A 24,262-nucleotide genomic window follows, 5' to 3' on the forward strand; every position below is an offset into this window, starting at 1 on the left:
TTATTAATATATATTAAGGATCAAAAATTATTGATTTTTTGATGTATCTATTGATGTATGCCTGTAGAGATAATTTCTTAGGAAATTCTTATTATTAATTTTTACTACCCTAAAATATGTCTACCAAAAGGTTCATGGAAGCAATAGATGAAGAGAAAAACCATTAATCAATGGTTTAATAAGTGAATAAAAGGATAAACTGTAGGACAACACAGTTTCCTGCCAAACATCCTCAATGAACTCTGCTTCCACATATCTTTCATTAGAGCATTACTGAGCATTGTGAGCATGATCTGAAATATTTCTTGCCTTAAAATGATTAGATAACAAATTTCAGATTTACAAATACAAATTTTTACTGCACTAAAGGAATCTGATAGTTTTCCTGTAATACTTGATAATAATAAAAAATTGAGGAGAAAAAATGAGCTAAAGCTGGTTGTTTAAGTCAAACAGCATGGCAATGTTTTATATGTTTTAAAATTGATAAACATGTAATGAATTCTAATGGTATTTTTATCTCTACATAGTGTTTAGTTGGAAGGAAACAATTTGAAGTTCTGTTTATTCCAACTTCATAGAAATAGCCACCCCTGATTTTTACCAGATTCATGACCTTGGATAACTTGCTTCACTTTTCTAACCCCATCTCCTTTTTCATATATAATTGGACATAATACCTTAGAAAATAAGAATTAAAGTTAATACATGTGTTAAGCACCTAGCATACAGTGTGGGCTCTCATTAAGTGTTAATAGCTATGGAAATGGACTAAAATGTTCTTCTGAATAATTGGGGTCATAGGCCTATCATCAAAAATACATTGTAGCCAGTTTTCTACATGTTGACCAACATAAATAAAAATGTTCAAAGTGATTTATCTACAAGAGAATCATTAAAATTATCTTTATGAGAATCACATTTTTGTTGGTTTTTGTGGATAAAAGCTGTTGATGGTTCATGGAAAGTACAAAATGGAGGGAATGCCAATTTTAATTTAGCCAAAAATGCTGAACTAAAATCATCTTCTACCTCTAGTCCTATAATGGAATGTCTTTATAATATATTCTTGTATTGCATATGGTATGATTGTGGGCTTACTGGGTAATGGAGTAATATGCTCTCACACTTGGGTCTGTTGACACGTGGGTAAGTGGGTTTTCTGCTGAAGCTGGCTATCTCCTAGAAATCATCCATCACCTAGAAAAGAAAAGATTTTTTTCTGCTTTATGCAGAAAACTAGATCTAAGAAAGCAGAGCCTTAAGTTTCTGGGCCAACAATTTCACAATCACTTAAAGGCAGTAGAACAGGAGAATTTGTAAATCTTGGATACATGTTACTTCTTTGTTGCTTGATATTCTTATTTTCTTCTACTAAAAGTTTTGTCCAAAAATCTAACTTTTCATCAATTATGCAACTGGGGAAAAAAAATCCCAGATTTGGGGAAATATATTGTAGAATGGCTACCATTATGATGAAAAAAAAATAACATAAACATAGAGAATAGATTTAGAATGGAATGAGAGTGACAGCAATTTATCTGAGATATAACTGAGTCAATCAACATATAATTCTACATTTATTAATAAGTTTTAGGAACTTGATATTTATCATTATTGGGATAACTATTCCTAAAACAAACAAAACAAAAAACCCTTTCTTTTAATACAATTAAGATGATTAAATGCAAAAAGCATTGCACTTTCCAGGGAGAAATACATACAAAAAAGTATAAGAGATCCTTCTTAGAAATTCTGCTAGATTTATGAACCTCTCTTGGATATGATGGGACTTCAAGTTATTTCGCAGAAATGGTAATATCTTCAAATTATGGTCAAAGCAAGTTTTACAAAACAAAATAGTTCACACTAGATCTATCTCTTTCTTTCAAGTTTTTAATTTTACGATCAAAGTTAAACATAAGAATAAAATATCTTCTGAGAAGTGTCTGTTCAGGTCTTTGGCCCATTTGTTGATTGGGTTATTTGTTTTCTTATTGTTTAATTTTTTGAGTTCTTTGTATACTCTGGATATTAGGGCTCTATCTGAAGTGTGAGGAGTAAAAATTTGTTCCCATGATGTAGGCTCCCTATTTACCTCTCTTATTGTTTCTCTTGCTGAGAAAAAACTTTTCAGTTTAAGTAAGTCCCATTTGTTGATTCTTGTTATTAACTCTTGTGCTATGGGTGTCCTATTAAGGAATTTGGAGCCCGACCCCACAATATGTAGATCGGAGCCAACTTTTTCTTCTATCAGACGCAGAGTCTCTGATTTGATATCTAGCTCCTTGATCCACTTTGAGTTAACTTTTGTGCATGACGAGAGGAGGGGATTCAGTTTCATTTTGTTGCATATGGATTTCCAGTTTTCCCAGCACCATTTGTTGAAGATGCTATCCTTCCTCCATTGCATGCTTTTAGCTCCTTTATCAAATATAAGATAGTTGTAGCTTTGTGGATTAGTCTCTGTGTCCTCTATTCTGTACCATTGGTCCACCCACCTGTTTTGGTACCAGTACCATGCTGTCTTTGTTACTATTGCTCTGTAATATAGTTTGAAATCTGGTATCGCTATACCGCCTGATTCACGCTTCCTGCTTAGAATTGCTTTTGCTATTCTGGGTCTTTTATTTTTCCATATGAATTTCATGATTGCTTTATCCATTTCTACAAGAAATGCCCTTGGGATTTTGATTGGCATTGCATTAAACCTATAGAGAACTTTTGGTAATATCGCCATTTTGATGATGTTAGTTCTGCCTATCCATGAACAGTTTATATTTTTCCATCTTCTAAGATCTTCTTCTACTTCTCTTTTTAGGGTTTTGTAGTTTTCGTTGTATAAATCTTTCACCTCTTTTGTTAGGTTGATTCCCAAGTATTTTTTTTTTTTTGAGGATATTGTGAATGGAGTGTTTTTCCTCATTTCCATTTCAGAAGTTTTGTCGCTGATATACAGAAATGCTTCTCAGAGGAGGACATACAATCAATCAACAAGTACATGAAAAAATGCTCACCATCTCTAGCAGTCAGAGAAATGCAAATCAAAGCCACCCTAAGATACCATCTCACTCCAGTAAGATTGGCAGCCATTATGAAGTCAAACAACAAGTGCTGGCGACGATGTGGGGAAAAGGGTACTCTTGCACATTGCTGGTGGGGCTGCAAACTGGTGCGGCCAATTTGGAAAGCAGTATGGAGATTCCTGGGAAAGCTGGGAATGGAACCACCATTTGACCCTGCTATTGCCCTTCTCTGACTATTCCCTGAAGACCTTAAAAGAGTGTACTACAGGGATACTGCCACATCGATGTTCATAGCAGCACAATTCACAATTGCTAGACTGTGGAACCAACCTAGATGCCCTTCAATAGATGAATGGATAAAAAAAATGTGGCATTTACACACCATGGAACATTACGCAGCACTAAAAAATGACAAAATCATGGAATTTGCAGGGAAATGTATGGCACTAGAGCAGATTATGCTTAGTGAAGCTAGCCAATCCCTAAAAAACAAATACCAAATGTCTTCTTTGATATAATGAGAACAACTAAGAACAGAGCAGGGAGGAAGAGCAGGAAGAAAAGATCAACATTAAACAGATACATTAGGTGGGAGGGAAAGGGAGAGAAAAGCGAAATTGCATGGTAATGGAGGGAGACCCTCATTGTTATACAAAATTTCACATAAGAGGTTGTGAGGGGAACAGAAAAATAAACAAGGAGAGAAATGAATTACAGTAGATGGGGTAGAGAGAGAAGATGGGAGGGGAGGGGAGGGGGGATAGTAGGGGATAGGAAAGGTAGCAGAATACAACAGTTACTAATAGGGCATTATGTAAAACTGTGGATGTGTAACCGATGTGATTCTGCAATCTGTATATGGGGTAAAATTGGGAGTTCATAACCAACTTGAATCTAATGTATGAAACATGATATGTCAAGAGCTTTGTAATGTTTTGAACAACCAATAAAAAAAAGAATAAAATATCTTTTTTATTGCACCTAAGATAATATAGTTACTTTCCCTTAAAAATATTAATTTAAAATATTTTTTAAACAGTTGAGTTTCTGGCAAAATTGTACTTTTTATTTAAATGTGATTTCTTTATGAAAACAAATTAACTAATAAAGCATAATGGAAAAATTAAAAATTACAAGCAACATCTGTTTAAAAAATCAAATAATAAATTATACCCACTACACTCTAGATATGGTTGGTAAGACAAATTATAAAAACAAGTTTCTTGCAAGACCAACACATTATATATAATAAATTGTCTTATTTGTTTAATAAAAGTCAGTAGAATTTTTTGTCTATTTGTTTTGTTTCATATCTATGTAAATTAAGCTTCGTGAATCATTCAAATGGATCCATAATAAATACTCACTCTATAAAACTCTGTAAATTTTGCTTTGTCAATCATTGAAATAGATGAGTAATAAAAAGAGATATCTTTGGTAAATATCATAATTTATGTTCACTGAAATAATCAGAAGATACATAGATACAAATACATGTTTGGTTAGTAACACCCCACAAGTCTGAGAGTTCCACAAACTGCTTAGTGAATGAAGTACCTTCTGGAGAAAAATTGCTCAAATATTCCTCAAATTAAGCAAGAGGGAAATAATGGGAATAAGCTTCAGCATCTAGAAATACAAAGTCTGACCTGAGCTTTTTAGCAGCAGTTACACACATAGCCCCAATTTTCCTAATGTCTTACAGTAAATGAGTGAATGGAACTTCAAGAAGTAAACACAGAAGACAGTCCTTGCTCAAGAAGGGTAATATATGAAAGCACTGCATGATTCAGGAAAATACAAAATTTATAAAATAAGCTAAAAATAATAAAAAGTATGTAATTAACTTAAAAAGTCTATAAAAGTCATGACATGTCAAATAACAAAGCCAGGAGTGTTCTATTGAGCAATGGGAGGATATGAATACATAATTGACAGAGATCAATAAAACAAAGAAAACTCAGAAAGGAAGTCTAAATTGGAATAACTAGCAGAAAAAATAAACACCACAGAAATGATGGTAAGGGAACTACATAAAAGAAATGATAAATATATAATTTAGTATAAATAGATATATAATTATATATTAAACATAAGTAAAGAATAATATATAATTAAACATATGTATGTTAATTAAACAGAAAAAAATGGATTTGATGGAAAAAGATCAACATGGAAAACAGGTGCATATGGGGCACACCTGTTACCCAAAGGTAACCAGAGCAACAAAATAAATAGATAATAGATGGGTAAGTGAATAGGCAAATATACAGATAAATAGACAAATTAATTTTTTAAAAAAATAATAGTTTTAGGGCTGGGGATGTGTTCAAGCGGTAGCATGCTTGCCTAGTATGTGTGGGGCACTGGGTTCGATGCTCAGCACCACATAAAAATAAAAAAAATAAAGATGTTGTGTCCACCGAAAACTAAAAAATAAATATTAAAAAATTCTCTCTTTTTTAAAAAAATTAAAATTTAGTATAATAAAAAGACAATAATGAAATTGATGTATTAAATCATAACCATATTGAGATTGTACATGGTAAGTCTGAGACTTACTGAAAAAATGAAAATGGAGACAAATTTTAATGAAAGTAATAATGAATAATAAATTATGAAAAAGTAAATTATGTTGCATCCCAAGAAAAAAATAATAAGTCACTAGGAGAAAAAAAATAGTTTTTGTTATCAAAATTTTCAACTGCAACATTTTATAATAGAAAGCAATGTAGAGACATATTTAAGTCATGTAAGAAATACAATTGTGAATCAAAATTTTATATGAAACTTGATTTTTATATAAAACTTCAAGTATAAAGTATACAAATAATAAGGAATATTAATATAAATAATAATATTAGGACAAAAACATAAACACATTAAAATACCAATCATTTCAATATAATTTCTTGCATTTTTTGTTTGCTTTTGTTTTAGATACTGGGGATCGAGTATCTCCATCCTTTTTTATTTTTTAATGTGAGACTGGGTCTCGGTAAATTGCTGAGGTTGGCCTCAAACTTGGGATCCTCCTGCCTCAGCCTCCCAAGTCATTGGAACTATAAGAATATGCACCACCATTCCTAATCCCCTCAATGTTTATTTGATGAACCTATTATATAGTACAAGACATACAAGCAAGGAAGCATTGGAGAAAATACAATGTAATATCTCATGATAAACAATACATATATACAATTATATATATTGAGAATCTTTATGAGAGTAAGGGTTAATTACCATAACTAGTAATAGTAACACATTTCTTCAGCTTTTGGTTCATCAGTACCAGCAGCCAAAAGTGACTAGATAATGATTACAGCTTCAAGTTTAATGGACACAGTATTGTGTTAAGGTCTCCATCAAAACAAAACAAAATAAAACAAAACAAAATATAATCTCTAAGTTAACAAAACTTGAACTCATGGGGAGAGCAAACCCACATTTTAAAATTGGATAGGAGTAATTTGATAAGAAGTAGTTACTCCTATCCAAACTTACTATTTCTCAGATTAATTCTAGCCAGTAAGAACGCAGTACTAAAATACAAGTCCAAGTTCGCTGTTCAAATTTCTGTTCAGTAGGTAAGCTTTGTCTCACTCATGTCTATCAGACTCCCCTGATTAGAACTATTGCACAATGCCTATTGGTCTTTAGCTATTATAACACATTAAGTAAACTCAGAGGTACATCTAGCTCTGCTCTGTTTTATTCCTTCATCTGATCATGGAGACTCAATAACTCATGGGGTACTATGTGCAAACTGCAGCATTAACACAAAAGAAATAAAAGACCTAAGCAACACTATATGTTTATTTAACCCAGTTATTCTCTCTGAATTTATTTTTTCTGAAAACAAAATTACATAGAGTGGAGAAAAAAAATACTTTTTCCTCATTCATTCTAAGTTCTTTAGCTGGACCTCTGTCAATGAGATTCACAAGAAGTACATTAACAGAACAGTTTGTTAGCATCTCCACCATGGATCACCTTATGATGAAAGAACTCCAGCAATGAAAACATGAAAACTGATTCAATAATTAATTCTAACTCAAAATGCCTGAAACTTGGCATTATTAATACAAAATCTATAAAGCTATCTTAAAATTACAGGTTGGTATGTGCTTTTTGAACTTTTTTAGTAAATGATAATAATGTGATTTTAAATATGACTAAATTTATTTTTACTTTATTAAATTTAATGACAATGGGATGTAGCTCACATGTGCAAAGCTCTGGGTTAAAAAAGATAAAATTATATCACTTAGGAAAACGAAAATATTTCATTTTCTCAATTATATCCCCTAAGTCTTGCTGTTAAAATTAACCTGTCAATTTCTCTTAAGTTATTATTGAAAGGTGAAAAGAAAAATAATGAAAAAATTATGGACCTATCCATCCAATGAAAATCTACTTCCCACATTTAGAATAATTCATTATTCATAGAACGGAAAACTGAAAACTACTTAAAATTGCTGGGAATTATTTGAAATGGGCTTGTTTAATTGGATTTTAAAAATAAGTATCCAAAGCCTTTTCCCTTAATGGGTAAATATTTTAAAAGATAAAATGAGAAAAATAAATACTCCCAGAAACAATGATCTGCCAACTGCAGACCATGAAAGTGCACTGTACTAATTCATTCTAGTTTTATCTGCCCAATTAGTCAAACAAGAGTTAAAAATTAGACAGGCTGGAAATATTGAGATTTCAGTGTCTGGGTAATCTATAAACAAAGCAGGTAGGATCAAGCTGTAACTATATAATATGTCTTCATTACCAATTCTCATAAATCAGAATTTTAGAGCTAGCGCATTATAGATATCATTTAATTCAATTGTCTTATTATAAAGATTAAAATATGACATTCTGAAAGGTTAAATAAGTGTCCAGGGGCCTTCTACTATTAGGAACAATGCTTTATTTGCATTTCCTGACTTATTTTTTTAGAGTTGTTTTCCATAATTTCACTTTCATGCATTAATCTATCAATTTTAAATTATTTTTAATCAAATTCTGGAAACAGCTGTTATTTTTTTCAGATTTCCGTTAAAATACCATAAAATGATAAATGCACCTAAAAGTACATTTTTCAAGTTATTTGTTCAATGTTTCCTGTTAGGAAAAATTTTAAAACAAAATTAAAAATATTAACATTAAGAATGAAGAATGAGCGCAAACATCTGAGAAAAACATTTGTCAATGTTCACTTTAACACCAAGGACATGTTGTGGTCTAGAGCCAGATTAAAAGATGTACATGATGGGCTCAGAAGATGGTTCCCCTGAAATACGACACCTTGGCCTGTGGTCAATACTGAGCATTGCAAACTGGAGGAAGGAGAGAAAAACAGAGAAGCAGAAAGGTCACTCTCTGGACTTCTCCCTCCCTTCTCTCCAGAAGCTTCTACTGTAACTGAGTAAGGCTAGTGTAACAGTTTTCCACACTCAAGGAGAAAGAAACCCACCACCTATGGAGGCCAAGAAGAATCTGGACAGACTTTGCTAAGTTCTTCACAGTTTCTTACCATTAGATCATCCAATCACTTCGGCATGAGCTTCCACATAAAGCAGTTTTCCCGTGGTCCTTGTGCATTCACTTCGGAAGGCTTCCATGACACATAGAACTTTGGTTAAATGAACTCCGTCTCTTTTTGGTTGTTGTTTTTCACATTGCTTTGTTTTAGGGGTCTCAGGCATGAATCTGAGAGACGAAGAAAGAAAAATACTGCTTTCACTCCCTTCCAATCCTAGTCACATCAATTTTAAAAATTCGAAATGAGAAGGTGTGTTTTTCTGGAAAACACACAGTAGGCTGTCACAACCTTGCTACCTTTAGGTCATGTAATCATGTTGCACAAATTAAAAAAAAAAAAAATAGTGGCTGGCAAGAATGCTCATTCAAGATGGAAGTCTTATAAACATAGAAAAGAAAGAAAGGAAATTTCTTGTAGTAGTCAAAAAACATGGGTTTTGAAAACAAATGATTCTTCAAAGAAAGACTATCAATATATATTTATTGTTGTCTGTTTAAATATAAAAGACATGCTTACATTTCAAAAGTTTTGCATATGCAAAATTTTTATTAGTTATGATATTGATAGAATTAATTTAGAATTTAAATTTCAGGCTTTTACATTTGCATAAAACAACTGATGTTTCCACAATTTTTAAAATCCCAGAGTATTTTTCCATACATTCCTATTTTATGACTTTAACAGGTATTGAGATTTTGACCTTTGATTTAAAAACATAAGACATGAAATATGACTTCTACAGTAAAAAAAAAAAATAGTATATTCTATGTGTTCTGAAGGTGTTGTCTTCACATTGCTAAAGGACAATGATATTTTCTAAATGGTATAGTAAGTGCATGGATTGCATACCTAATATGTCTTATTAAAGATAAAAAATGTATCTTTAGATGTTAAAAGGATTAAGTAAAAATAGCATAAGATGAATATTTCTTTCTTGTTTGTATATATGTGGTTCTATTTTTCATTGTTATATATTATACATCATAGTAAAATTTGAAAAAAAGATTTATTATGAACTTTGTCAGAATGCTTTGAGCAGCACATTTATAATGCAAAATTCTCATCTAAAATTCGGGACATTATTTCATGAAGTAGGTATATTATATCTGTAAGTCAAACAATATTTTCATGATGAGTTAGTATCTTGGTACTGAAAAAAATAAGCAAATGCTGTTACATTTCAATGTATAAATCACCCTTAGATATGCAGTAAACCCATATATTAATTATCAAATTGTTTTTCCTGCTTTTGCTTTTCAGTAAGATCTTCAATAGTTTCTCAGGGTAGCTATTATCTCCTCAGTAAACATAAAGTTTTTAAATGATCTTTGAAATACTTCAACCACATCCATATTTCACATAAAAAGATTCAGAATTTCTTGTCTTCTATTATTTACAGTTTTTGAGTACTTTTATTAAACTTAAAAAGGGAATCATAAAAGCATGTGTACGGACTTCAAAACAAAGATATTTATCCTTATAAATGCTCTTGTATTGGTTAACAGCATACTTTTTTCCTCCCATTATTTAAAGGCTTTTCTAAAGAAAAACAATAAAACAGAATCTTCAGTATTATGACAAGTGTTAAGTGCTAGTAGTGTTTAGAAAAATCCTAAGTAATCAAAGAATATAGCAGCAGTTTAGGAGGCCTGGTAAACAAAACTGTCTCATATGCCAAACTTTTGCATTTTGTTATAATAGGAAATTTAAACATAGAAAGTTATATAGGTACATGTGATGCTTGAGTAAATTAGATGCACAAATGATCAAAACTTTCAATAATTCAGACATGCTTTTCTTTGTTTTGACATGTACATTTTTAAATAAATAACAGAACATGAATGTAGCACAGTCTAGTACAGTAAAGGTGCATAGATCTTTTTCTATAGCTGAATAATTTCACCCAGAGAGAAATGAAAAATGATTGTGCAACTTTTTCTTTTACAATTTCTTTTTAATTTTTCTATCTTCAGTATATTGAGAAAACGGATTCAAAATTAAAATGTAAAAATATTAGCACAAATGAGAGGCAGATGGTGGATTAGAAGAAGGGTGTGGTCCTCCAGAGTTCCCCAGCTCGAGACTGAAACAGCAAGAAGACTGCTCTTCAGTGAGGGATGTGACTGTAGGAGCAAACTGAGATTCAACACTGGGCCCGAAAAGAATCATAGGGACAAAGAAAGTCAGGAACTTTGAACATAAAATAAGAAATAATACATTAGAGCGGCACCAGCCTGGCTGACAGTGGTAAAAACGTCATGAGCCCGGTGCAGAGGACAGGAAAACACAGGCAGAGAGAGAGAGAAACAAAAGCACAGCAAATGAAATTGGCTTGAACAAACATGTGGAATGAGAGGGAGGCTGACCATAACTGACCCAAAGAGAGGGGGAGAAGTTGTTGAGTACAAAATGTCATAAATAGCTCTGCCAACAGGTAGATGCTGGTGAGAACCAGAGAGTTTATGCAGAGGGAACATTTTTAAGTGGCCACAGGGTAGCTAGCAGAGGCTGGAAGTCAAGGACTCATAAAGGAAGTTGCCAGAATGACCCTGTTGGCTATTGTGGAGCTCAGGGTGTGCCTGGAGCAGGGTGATCCTAACAGGTGCAGAGAGGACTCTGCCTAGGGCCATGCAGACTAGAGACACCTGGGAGAGAAAACCACCACTTTGACGCTGGTATCCCGTCTGGGAGACTGGGAAGACACCAGTAAAGGCCCATCAGGTGCTTGTGCACTACACACCTCACTCCACGTAATTCACATCCTTGGTGATGGTGGAATCTGTGGAAACTATGAGGGTTTAGACTCTTCACACTAAAAGTGCAATTTTACAGAGCCACCTGAGACCCAGATATCCAGCGGAGGTAGCTTCTGCCAGTAAATACCCACTGACAGAGATCCAAACTTCAGTCAAGACTAAAAACCAGCCGCTGGAGCTTCCAACTTAGAACCCTTCACCAGCCCTGCTTTGAGAGTCCCAGACCTGCCAGCACTCCTTGTTCTACCCCACCCCGTCCCCACAGGAGAAGGGAAACAGAGCTGCTACAACCAACCCAGGCTCCTGGACACAATGGCTGATGACTTGGTAAGAAACACAAAACAGTGGCACTAACAACCCCAAGTCCTTGACCCAAAGGTCACAGAGCACCCCCTTCCCAAATGCAAAGAAGCACACATAACATAAGCAATGAACAGGCCATGCCAAGTTTTGACCACCTTAGGAGAGACAAGCCCTTGTTTTCTCTTCAAGAATGTTCCCTTAAACTAGTAATTTGTTGATTTCTCTTCATAAAAAATAGCATTTTTCTTAGTCCCTTTCCTTTTTTATATCATGTTATTGTTTAACTTTAATTTCATTAAATGTCTTTATTTTACTTTTTCCTTTCCCCATCATTATTAGTGATTGTGATTATGTGTTCTCTCTGTGTCAACAAGTTCAAATAAAAAATCTATATTTCACATAAAAAGATTATATATACATATGTGTGTGTATGTATGTGCATGTTTCTTTCATTGCTTTCTCCTTTACCTGTTTATTATTTAGCCTTGGTTTGATTTTGATGAGGTAAAATTTTACATCATTTGATCAGTTTTGAGCTTATATTTGCTTGTTTATCTGTGTCTTGCCTTCTGTTCCTCTTATTACCTGCTCTTCACTCTCTTCCTCCACTAACAGCCATTTTTTCCCATTTCATCTTCTTCCCTTTTCCTATTTTGCTATTTTGTGTTATAGTTTATTCCTGTTTCTTTACAGCCACCATCAGCTACTCTCTCCTGCTTTTCCTCTGTTCACTTTTCAATGTTTCAACTTGGTCTTGCCTTCATATCCCATCTTCTCTTCACTTAAGGAACTACTTTTTCTACTGTCTGATAGAATAATATATTAATTCCTACCCCATTCATGTTATTTTCGTTATAAATAGAATGGATGATATAGTAGACACCTGGTGGTTGATGTGTTATCTAGTTAACACATGTTATAGATGATGCTGACCCCACATTCTTTTCCAAGTGGTAATTAGTGTCAAAGATGTGAAAGCAGACATTGTTCATTTATTTCAAGTCTCCACATTGTTTGCTAATAATATTTCTATTCCTTGCTTCTCTTTTCTCTAACAGAGGTAGGGCATTGATTGGGGCACTTCAGTCTCACAAATAGAGATCTTACTGATTATCAACAATAACAACTCATCCACCTAATGACAAACATACTCCAAACACAAACCAGGCCCACTGGAGCCTCAACAATACTTCAATGAATAAAATTGGGAGGTAAAAATCCCATATTAGTGACCAGACCCTAAGTAAGCAAAACTAGAGTGGGATGTCAGAGTGGACATCTAAAAAATGGAGAAGTCCATATGAAAACAAAGATAACTATGCACCAAAGGATGCACATATAGAAGGGGAAAGGAATCCATCTCAACTGAGATGCTAGTCCAAGACCTCTGAAAACATGAGGATACAGGCAATGAATCTCCTCTAAAAAATTCACAATACCCCAACAAAGAAATCTATAGATTCAAAAGTGGAGGAAATTTCAGAGACACTATAAAATGCTGATTATTAAACTTTTCAAAGAATTAAAAGAAGATTTAAGGAAAAAATTAAGAAAGCAAATATGGGGATAAAAAATCATTTCAGTAAATAAATAAAGATACTGAAAATAAACCAATAAGAACACCTGGAAATGAAAGACACAATGAATAAATTAAAAATTAACTTGTTCCACCAACAAATTAGATTGCATAGAAAATAAATGTCAGATCTTAAAAGACAGGGCATATGAACTTAAAAGCTCATTATACAGTAAAGAAAAAAAGACAAAACAACATGATCAGAAAGAATTCTGGGACATCAATGGACCATACTTAAAGTCATTGGAATAGAAAAGAACATGAAGATACAGACTAAAATAATTAATTTTTTTAAATAAAATAATAACAGAAAAATTTCTAACATACAGGATGCATATGGAAACCCGAACAGACAAGTTCAAAACAGAACCTCCCCCAAGACACATCATAATCAAAACATCTAACAGAAAATAAGGAAATGAAAAGTGGCAAGAGAAAAAAAAAATCAGGTAACATTTAGAGGCAAACCAATGAGACCCATTTCTGACTTCTCAGAGCCTGAAACAAAGAAGGACGTGAAACAGGATACTCCAAGTTTTAAAGAAAGTAATTGCCATCAAAGATTGCTGTGTCCAGTAAGGCTATCTTTCAGAACTGATGGGAAATAAATCTTTCACGAGGAGAAAATAAAAGAATCCATGATCACTAAGCCAGCACATCAAAAAATACTTAAAAGTTATGCTGCACACAGAAGAACTCAAAACAAATCCCAAAACCCCCAAAGAGATGAAACTCCTCAGAAGTAAAACTAAATAAATAAAAGTCAATACTGAATGAAATTTAACAAACAAACCAAAATAGCAGGAAATAATAAACATCTGTCCATAATAACACTGAATGTAAGGATCACATTGAAAATTAATGGAATTAAAAATAAAACATCAGTACGTAGGATCAATGAAACAAAGAGCTGGTTCTTTGAAAAGATAAACAGAATTTCTAAACTGTTAGCCAATTGAACAAGAAGAAAGAGAGGAAAAATCAAATTAACACAATTAAAGAATAACAAGGAAATAGTGCCAGAGACAATTCTGAAATCCAGAGGATCATTAGAAATTATTTTGAAAATTTAGATCTTAATAAACTGGAAAATATGGAAGACTATGAAAATTTCTAGACAAAATTTAACCTTTCCAACTTCAATCAGGAAGACACAGGAAACATAAACAGACCAATACCAAGCATTGAAGTTAAATCAGCAATTAAAAGCCTTCCAACAAAGAGAAGTGCAGCACCAAATGAATTATCAAATGAGTTCTATCAGAACATTAAAGAACTACATTAATCTTGCTCAAATTATTTCATGAAATTGAAAAAGAAGGAATCCCCCCAATACATTCTATGCATCCAGTATAGCTCCAATATCAAAATCACACAGCCACGTGAAGAAAGCTACAGACTGATATTTCTAATGAGCATAGATGAAAAAACATCATAATAAAATATTAGTGGACCACATTCAAAAACATATAAAAAAGTTAATACACCATGTTAGTTCAATAATCATATAATCATCTCTATATTCAGAAAAGACCTTTAATAAAAGCAGCAACCTTCATGTTCAAGTGCTAGATAAACTAGAGATGGAAGGAACTTAGCCCAATATTATGAAAGCTATATATGATAAATCCAAAGCCATCATCCTACTGTACCGAGAAAAACTAAAAATATTTCTTCTAAAATCAGAAACAAGACACTCTCACCATTCCTATTCAATATAGTTCTTGAAGCTCTCTTAAGAGCAATTAGACAAGAGAAGAAAATTGAAGAGATGCAAATAGGAAAAGAAGTTAAATTTAACTCTTTTCTCAGTTTGTTGATGACTGGGTCTTCTATCTAGAAGATCCCAAGAAAAAAACCACCAGAAGTCCTATAGAACTCATAAATTTACCAAAAGAGCAGGATACAAATTTAACACTAATAAATCAATAATTCTCCTATGCACCAATAGTGATTCTGCTCAGAAAGAAATCAGGAAAACCATCCCTCTCACAATAATCTAAAAAAAAAGTACTTAGGAATTATTCTAATCAAACAGGCAAAAGACTTGTACAATGAAAATAATGAATACTGAAGAAAGAAATTGAAGACCTTCAAATGTGAAAAGACCTTCTATGTTTTTAGGTGTGCAGAGTTAATATTGTCAAAATGGCCATATTACCAAAAGTGTTATACAGATTCGGTGCAGTCCTCATCAAAATACCAAAATACATTATTAATAGAACCAGAAAAAAAAAACAGTGCTTAGATTTATTCAGTAGAATACATAATCTAGAATAGCCCAAGAAATCTTAAGCAAAAAAAAAAAAAAAGTGATACTGGAGGCGTCCCAGTACCTGGAAAGTTACATAAAGAACAATAGTAACAAAATAGCATGATATTGGCATTAAAATAGACAAAAGAAACCAAAGGAATAGAATAGAAGAAAGAGAGACAAACCTATATCTGATATTTGACAAAGGTGCCAAAAATATATGTTGAAAAAATATAGCCTTTTATACAATATTCCAGGGAAAATTGGATATTCATATGTAGATGAACCTAGATCCCTATCTTTCACCCCACACAAAAGTCAAACCAAAGAAACTGCTAGAAGAAAACATAATAAGCTCAACACTCCTATATATTGGCACAAGCACTGACTTCCTTAACAAGATCCTAAAGCTCAAGAAATAAAAACAGGAATCAACAAGTGAGATGTCATCAAATTGAAAAGCTTCTGCAGAACAAAGGAAACTATTAAAAGCATGAAGAGAGAACCTACAGAATGTGAGAAATTCTTTGCCAGCTATTTCCCTGACAGGAAATTAATATCCAGAATATAAAAAGAATTCAATAGGTTTAACCCCAAGAAAACAAGCAAACAAATAAGTGAATAAAATAAAAATCCAATTGGTATTGGGTCAAGAGAACCAAACAGGCATTTCTTAAAAGAAGAAACAAAAAAGGACAAAAAATGTAGGGAAAAGGGTTCAATCACTAGCGATCAGAGAATTATGAATCAAAACTATATTGAGATTCCATCTCACTCCAGTCATAAAGGCATTTATCAAAAATGCAAATAATAATAAATGCTGATGAGCATGTGGGGAAAAAAAGTACACTCATATATAATTGATAGGAATGTGTATTAGTATGACCACTCTGGAAAACAGTATATAGAGATTCTTCTAAAAATACGAATGCAGCCACCATATAATGCAACTACCCCACTTCTTGGGATTTATTTGAAAGAACTAAAATCAGCATACTGTAATGACATAGGCACATCAATGTTTAATGTGGAACAACTCAGAACAGTCAAGTTGTGGAACCAATCCAGGTACCCATCAATAGAAGAATGGATTAAGAAAATGTAGCATATATACACCGTAAAATTTCCTCAGCCATAAAGAAGAATGACTTTATGACATTTGCCAATAAATGGGAAAACTTGGACACTATAATTGTAGTGAAATAAGTTAATCCCAAAAACTCTCAAAGGTCGAATGGTCTCTGACATACAGATGCTAACACACAACAAGTGAGTGCAGGAGAACAGCAGTTCAGTGGGTTAGACAGAAGGGAATGGAGGGAAGGTGGGGGATAGATTAGGAAAGACAAAGACAGTGGGTTGAATCTGACACAACTTTTCCTTTGTACATATGTGACTACATCACAGGGAAACTCATCATTTTGTATGTCCACAAGACTGGACTCCTCATTAGAAGAAGATATACTCCATGTTTGTACAAATATGTCAAAATGGACGCCATTGTCATGTATATGTAAAAATAGCAAATAAAAAGGAGAAGAAAAAAAGAAAATCAAGGGTAGATTGTTTTCTCTCATATGACAAAGTTAAAGCAAAATAGTCGGAAAAAAAAGTATCTGGGTCAAACCTTGTAATGATAACAGATCAGTGGAGTAGAAGAAATCATGATGGAAAGAAGAAAGAAAGGGGAGAGGGAAAGACAAGAGGAGAAAATACATAATACATTTGACAACATTATGCTATGTCCACTCCACTTTTATATGTATATTTATAAAGCACCAATTAAAAATATGTTAACTGCTCTGCTCTCTGCTCTCTTACTCTCCTTTCTAATGCTCTCTTCCTCTCCTTTTCTGCTCTCCTTTTCTGCTCTCTTCTTCTTTTCTTCCCCTTCAGGGAGCCCTCCCCCCCATAAAATCTCTTGGTTGAAAAATAAATAAATAAATAAAATAGATTGATTAATTAATTCACTAATGGAAAGTCAGTGGAGTAAATAAAGAAAAACAGGAGGATGGAGAAGAAGAGTAAATAAGGAGACACCTAGGACTGAAAATAAGTAATTGATTTCCATGCATATATGATTATGTAAAAATATGATGTATAACTATAATGCACTAATAAAAGCATTTAAAATTGTTAGCAAGGTGTGGTGATGCATGCCTTGGGAAGCTTCGGAGGCTTGGAGTAGCTTGGGAGGCTGAGGTAGGAGGATCACAAGCTGGAGGGGAGCCTGTGCTCAGCAATTTAGTGAATCCAAAAAGAAACAGAAGTAGCTCTTCTTCTTTGGCAGAGAAGCAAATTCGTGAGACCCTGTCTCAAAAACAAACAAACAACAAAAAACAGTCTAGTGATGTGACTTCATGGTTAAGTGCCCCTGGGTTCTACCTCTGGTACCAAAAATAATAATAATAATCATAATAAGTTTAGCAAATCTTAGCATTCTTGACCAATTCTAAAATACTACATTAAGGGTGGGAGTGGTTTTTAAAACTATTTAACATATTTTCCTTTATTGCTCATCTTTTGATTTTCAGTGTAGTAAAATAAGAGAACAGTGAGCCATGTGGTAAGACCGCAGGTGTCATGGCACTAAAACTCACAATAAGATTGGATGTGCAGACCAGGTTTAGCCTCAGTCCCACAGCACGTCCTGAATTCAGCTCCAGTTCCTCTCAGATCCAGTTGAAGAGTAATTACGATCACACAGGGCCCAAGGAAGAAGCCTCTGTTGGTAGACCTGAGACAGGGCCATGGACCTGTGTCCTGTGAAAACCTTAAAGTGATGCCATCAGTTGATTGGAGCTCTCTCCAGTTCTGTCTGGGAAATAATACTGCTCACATATCTGGAACACATGATCTTTAGGAGAAATAACTATTTTTGACCCCACAGCAAATTCTACAGAAATTATAATTACCTATTGTAGCCCTTGAAGTAGACCTGTGATTTGGTTCCAACCCCCTCAGTCATTATCCAAGATCAGTGCTGACTACTGATATCTACACAGAAATCCATTAAGAGCTATCCCGTGGACACAGAGGTAGCAGCGTAGTATTAGCCATGCCAACTATGTTCTCTAAAGTGGATTCTCCTGTCCATGCTAACTATAATGACCAATACCCCCAGAGTCATCGAGCCCACCCAGAGACCAGACAGGATCTACACCTCTGAAAGCTCCTCATAACAGGTTCAATCATCACAAACCTCTGCGTGGACCCAGCTTCCATGTGGCCTGACTGCAATCCCACCCATACATGATTTGGATACAATTCCCTCTGCCCAGAGATCTAACAGGTAAAGGATATTTCATGTGAATATAAACAGAAAAGATTATGAAGGGCTAAACTTATACTAAACAAAATAGTATTCTAGTCAACATCTTTCAAAACAGACCAGAGTCATTTTACATTGATAAAGTGATCAATTAATTAAAAGGATATAAAGTTTACAAGTACATATGCACATGATATTGTAGCACCTAAATACATAAAGTAAACATTAATAGCACTAAAACTGAGAAATTGCAATATAAAGATGAAAGGGAACTTAAATAACATAGTTTCCAAGAGAGTTTCTACAGACAGAAAATCAGAAACACTGGACTTGAATAAAATTATAAAGCAAATGAACTCAGCAGACATGTATAGAACATTCCATTCCATAACAAGGGAAGACTTTCTTCTCAAGCCCACATGGAATGTGTAGAAGAGATCATATGTTGGATGACAAAGCAAGTCTTAACAAACTTAAGAAGATTTAAATGTCTTTTCTGACCAAAATTTTGGGAAATTAGAAATCAAAATTAGGAAGGGTTTTTGGAAAATTTAAAAAATAAGTGTATGGGAACAATATAGTCCTGAATAATCAAAGGATCTAAACAGAAATCTTCAAAAAGGGAATTAAAAAAGGGTCTTGAGACAAACAAAAGTGAACCCAATATGTAAAAACCCATAGAGTACAGCAAAAGATTGTTAAGAGGGAAGTCTGTAGTAATAAATAACTGTAACAAGAAAGAGGAAAAAATCTCAAATGACCTAACTACACACAAAGAACTACGAAAAGAACAAAGGATAAAATCAAATCAATGAAAGAAATGAATGAAATTGAATCTAGAAAGAAAATAGAAAATGCCAATAAAACTAATAATTTTTAAAATAAAACTTCATTGCCTTTAACTAACCTATTAAATAAAGAAACACTTAAATGAATAAAATTACAAATGACAAAGGAAAGATTACAATTTATATATCAGAAATTCAGAGTTCATAACATACTAACATTGTATGTCACAAATTTGGAAAAAATGGAATCCTAAAACTACCAAGACCCAAGCCTGAGGAACTGGAAAATCTAAACAGGACAATAACAAGCAAAGAAATTAAATCAGTAATCAAAAATTCCCCAACAAAGCAAAGCCCAGAAAGAAATGGTTTCATGGGTGAATTATAAAAACCATTTGAACAAGAATCAACACCCATCATTCTCAAATTATTCCAAAACAAGAAGGATAGTTCTAAACTCATTTTATAAAGCCAGCATTACCCTTAAGCCAAAATGAGATAAGGGTGGAACAAGATTATCAGAGGTCAATATCCTTAAACACAGATGATAAAATTCCCAACCAAATACTAATTAACCAAATCCAACAGCATATTTAAAGGATCATACACCATAATATAATGGGATTTATCCATGTAATATAAGCATGTCTTAATATGAACAAATCAGTAGCTATAACATAACCCTGAGAAGAATATATGATAAAAGTTACAACATTTATTTTTAGTTGGAGAATAAGCATTGGACAAACTTGAACAGCATTTCATGATGAAAACTCAATACTTTAGGTATAGAAGAAATAGTCCCCCACATAAGAAATGTGATGGATGGCACACTGACAGCTAACATCATACTCAATGGTAAAGAGCTGACAGATTTTCTCTAAGACTGGAAATAAGATGAAAGTTCTCTTTCTCACAACTGAATTTGAACATAGCACTGGATGTTCTAGATGGAACAATTAGATTTAAAAGAGAAATAAGTTATCCAAGGTGGGAAATAATTTGTGAAATTGTCTCTTTTGCAAATAAAATGATCTTATGTAGAGAAATCCTAAAAAAAATTGACAGAATAAATGAATTCAGAAAAGTTGCAGGATACACAATTAACACACAAACTCAGTTGTGTGTCTATACGCTAATAATGAATAATCCAAACATTTTTTTTAAAAAAACCTATCTCATTGACAAAGGTATCAAAAAGATTAATCTACTTAGCAAGATCCTGTCTCAAAGTAAAATGTAAAACATCATGATGTGGTTTATTATTTGAGTGCTGCTGAGTTGAATCCCCAGTACAAAAAAAAAAAAAAAAAAAAAAAAGAAAAAAAAAAGAAAAAAGAAGGAAAGAAAGGAAAAAACAAACAAAACCAAATATGTATTTATTTATTGAAGTAAATGAAGGAACAATTGCATTTAAAGTTATCCTGTGTTCATAGATTGCAGAATTAATACTATTGAAATGTGTACACTATCCAAAGCAATTGACAGACTCAGTGTAGTTCCCATGAAAATTTGAGTGTCATTTTTCACAGAGAAAAATAAAATTCTCAAATTTTATACCATTGAAAACCACAAAGAGCCAAAGCATTCTTGAGAATGGAGAACAAAGCTGGAAGAGTCATACTTCCTGATTCAAACTATATTATAAAACTATAGTAATCCAAAGAGTATGGTTGGGCTGGGTATGTATCTCAGGGGCCACGTATTTGCCAAGTATACAAGAAGCCTAAGGTTTAATCCCTAGCACGCACACACACACACACATGCACACACACACACATGCTTTTGCACACACACAAGCACATTAGTACTGGAATAAAAATTGGTACATAGATCAATGGAGCTGAATAGATTCCTCAAGTATATACCTGTGCATATATGATCAATTTGTCTTTGAAAGTGTTACAAAATGAGGAAAAGAGAATATCCTCAGTAAGTACTGCCTGGGAATCCTGGGTATCCACATGCAAAAGAATGAAACTGAACTCTTAGATTATACCATATATAAAAGTTAATGCAAGATGGATTAAAGAACCTAAATGTAACATTTGACACAATAACCTCCTTGAAGAAAACTTAGAGAATAAAAGCTTGTTGACATTGGATTAGACAAGGAATGTTGATAAGATACTGTTTTAGTCAGCTTTTTCCCCTGCTGTGACTAAAGGGTCTAATCAGAACAAATGTAGAGGAGGAACCGTTTATTTGAGCGCTCATGGTTCCAGAGGTCTTAGTCCATACAAGGCAGGCTCCATTTCCTGGGGCTCCAGAGGAGGCAGAACATCATTGTGGAGTGTCTGAGGAAGCAGCTCACACCATGGTGGTCAAGAAACAGCAAGAGACTCCACTTTCTGGATACAAATATATACACCAAAGCCATGCCCTAATTCCCACCTCCTCCCACCACACACTACCAGTTCAGTTACCACCCAGTTAATCCCTATCAGAGGATTAATTCCCTGATTGGTTTAAGATTCTCACAACTGATCATTTTTCCTCAGAATCGTTTTGAATTATTTCACACATGTGCTTTTGTGGGCATCTCACATGCAAACCATAAGAAATACCAAAAATAGACACAGCAAAAGCCAAAATAAATAAATGAAACTATATCAAAATATAAAGTTTGTGCACACAGAGAAAACAATAAAATCAAAGACAACCTATGAAATAAAAGAAAATATTTGCAAACCACATATTTAATAAAGGTTTATTACACAAAGTGTATACAGAATTCTATTCAATTGAAAAAAAGAAAAAAAAAACCAAATAACTCAATTTAAAAATGGGCATAGGAACTGAACAGACATTTATCCAAAGATAGAAAAATGTGAAAACGTACCTATGTGAAAAAGGGCTCAAAACCACTAATCATCAGGGAAATGCAAATCAAAACCACAATGAGATGTCACTCTATTCCTCTAAGAAAGGGTAATATGAAAAACTAAACAAAAACTAAAGATAATAAATGTAGGCTAAGGTGTGGAGAAAAGGGGACTCTTGTAGGATATTGTTGGAAAAGTAAATTTCACTTTATGTAAAATATTATGAAGGTTCTTCTAAAATTAAAAATAGTGGTACTATATAGTCCAGCTATATGTGACTATAATATAGAACTAAATTGAGTAGAAATGAAATCAGTATCTCTAAAATACAGCTGAATTTCCAGATATGCTCATTTTAAAAAATAAAAGTATATTACCACTTCAGTGGAGAGAGGGGAACATTTTAATCTCCCATAGGTAAAGAAGAAAATCCCTCCTAAACATTCCATTTCATAGAAAATTAAATTGAAATGGCATGCAGACTTATTGGTAAAATGTAAAAGTATCAAGTTCTAGGAGTAAATGAAAAAATTCTGGGTTTTAAGGCTTGATAATTATTAACATAAAAAGCATTTATTATAATGATAGACTCCACTTTCTGGATACAAATACATACAAACCAAAGCCACACCCTAATTCCCACAATATAAGAAAAAAAATAATAACTTGGACCTAATCAAACTAAAAATATCTGTTATTTGGAAGAACATGTCAAGACAATGAAAAGAAAAGCCATGAACTTAGTAAAAATGTTCACAAACTCTATATCCAACAACTAATATCTCTCAAAATTCAACAGTAAGAAAAAACAACCTGATTAAAATTATTCAAATTGAATGAACATACATCAAAATTCATTCAATGTTATTAGCCACTAGAGAAAATAAAATTAAAGCTATTATGAGAAATCACTCATCATCACACCTAATAGAATAGCTAAACATTTTAGAAGTTCCAATTTTAAAATGTTACAAAAGAAGTAGATCAATCATGCATTGTGAGTGGGAATATTAGAAAACTACTCTGAAACATGATTTGGGAATTCTTGTAAAAACTAAATATATAACTAACTTGTAGTACACGATTTAAATTTGTGGCATTGATCAATAAAACTAATTTTCCAACAAAACCTGTACAAGAATTTTTATACCATTGTCTTTTTTTTTAATACCCAAACACTTAAATAATATCAGAAATCTTTCAACAGGTACATGGTAAAACATACTGGGTTAAATCCATACCATGGAATTTTAATCAGCAATACAAAGTAACAAAACGTTGATATATGCAGCCATTTGGATGAATATCCAGAATAAATATGCCAAGCCCCCCCCCAAAAAAAAAATCAACTCCCAAAGCTTACCGAAGCTTACACAATGTATGATCTCATGATACAGAACATTTGAAACAAAATGTCTGAATGTGTAAGACAGATAAGTAGATAGTAAGCAAAAGGTCAAAGAGCTAAGGAACAGGGAGCTAGGTGTGGTTATAAAAACAAAAGGTGATTCTTGTGATGTTGGAACCACTAAGTATGTTGACTTTGGTCATAGATGAGGAAATTACACAGATGATAAACGTGATAGAATTTGATGCACAGTTAGAAGTGAAAATAAATAAAATATGGCAAATTTAAATAAGATTCATGCATTAATAATATTAACAATCTTTAAATAAGATTGATGTCAACACCCTGTTTTTATTGTTATTCTACAGTTTTGTAAAACGTTACCTTTGGGGAGGGGAACAGAGTAAAATATACAAGGAAGCTATCTTTGTGTTTTCTTTTTTTTTTTTTCACAATTACATGTGAAATTACAATTATCTGAAATAAAGGTAATAAGCTAATTCAAAGATACTTTATCTGGAGTTGTGGGAAAGTCAGCACTACTTTTAGCACAGACTTTCCTATGTGATTTCTAAG

The sequence above is a fragment of the Spermophilus citellus genome (genome assembly GCF_964194105.1).
Source record: "Spermophilus citellus genome assembly, chromosome: 8".
NCBI lineage: Eukaryota > Metazoa > Chordata > Mammalia > Rodentia > Sciuridae > Spermophilus > Spermophilus citellus.